This window comes from Galeopterus variegatus, unplaced genomic scaffold (assembly GCF_000696425.1).
Source record: "Galeopterus variegatus unplaced genomic scaffold, G_variegatus-3.0.2 Scaffold2431, whole genome shotgun sequence".
Taxonomy (NCBI): domain Eukaryota; kingdom Metazoa; phylum Chordata; class Mammalia; order Dermoptera; family Cynocephalidae; genus Galeopterus; species Galeopterus variegatus.
The window spans coordinates 164,340-165,658 of NW_007728542.1; the positions used below are offsets into that span (position 1 = coordinate 164,340).

At 48.5% G+C, this 1,319-nt stretch overlaps 1 pseudogene; it reads right to left on the bottom strand.

Annotated features, from left to right (window-relative positions):
- Nucleotides 1-210: 210 nt before the first annotated feature.
- LOC103597821 overlaps nucleotides 211-1,319 on the bottom strand; it is a 3,019-nt pseudogene continuing 1,910 nt past the window's right edge.

Sequence of the window (1,319 nt, forward strand, 5' to 3'; positions counted from 1 at the left end):
CCCTGCCCCGTCGGGCGCTCTTGGAAGCTGGGGGGTGTTGGGGCTGGAGAAATGCCTGGTGGGCCAGCTGGGAGGGGGGGGGGGCGGGCAAGGTGTGTCTTGCTGTAACAGCTTTTAAGATGGCTTCACTGTTGCTAAGTTAGAGCAAGCCCGTTTACAAAAGCAGATTGCACAGGTTAGAAGTTTTCAGGCTGAGGCAGTGCCTTTAACTTAGCAAAGACCAGCCACTGACTTCCTTCCTGTACCAGCTTTCCAAGAGGACACTAAATGCCTTTTTACCCTAATATTTTTACCACGGGTTTTACGGGGCTTCTCTTCTTTGTTCACGTCAGATGAGAGCTCTGGCTGGAGCACTTGCCACATTCACTGCACTGGTAGGTTTTCCACATTCAGTGCACTGGTAGGGTTTTCCCCTGTGTGGTTCTCTGATGTTGAATAAGGTGGGAACTCTGGCTGAAACATCGGCCACGTTCGTCACACTGATAGGGTTTTTCTCCAGTATGAATTCTCTGGTGCCGAATGAGATTTGAACACTGTTTAAACCTTTCTCCACACTCATCCCGTTTATAGGGCTTTTCCCCAGTATGGATCCGTCGATGCTGAATGAGATTAGAACTCTGAAAGAGACTTTTCCCACAATCAGCACATTTATGGGATTTCTTTCCAGTATGAATCTTCTGGTGCTGAAACAGAGCTGAACTTGGACTGAAACTCTTTTCACATTCAATACATGTGTAGGGTTTCTCACCCAAGCTTCTTCTCAGTCTACTCAAGCTCGAGTCGAATCGAACAGTCATTCTGCATTTCTGCTGCTGCCGGCCTGTTTTGCGCTTGTTCTCACAGGCTTTTCCTTGGCTTGAACTCCGAGTAACATCCCCTTTAGGCTTCCCTAATCTCACGGTGAATAGCCAAATGTATTTGTAAGAGAGTCTACTGTCTTCTTCTGAACTAATGTCTCATTTTCTAGAACTACACAGCTCAGAATTTTTTTTTCTAGATTGTAATGAACCAACAAAGAGGACAATTCTTTGAAAACCACGTGGGCCGGCCGCTGCCCCAATAATCATTTTGTTATGTCACATATCCTGTGGACAGGAGTTAGGACAGAGTCCAGCAGAGATGGCTGGTCCCTCATCCATGATGTTTGGGGCCTCATTTGGGAAGACATGGATGGCAGGGGAGGCTCTAATGGCTGATGCTGTTACCATCTGGAGGCCTCTGCACCCATGTGTCAGGAGCAGGGGCTGGGGCTACCCAAGACTGGCCTGTTGCCCAGAGACCCTCTTCATGCGGCAGTGGGGTTCTAGGAAAGGGTATCC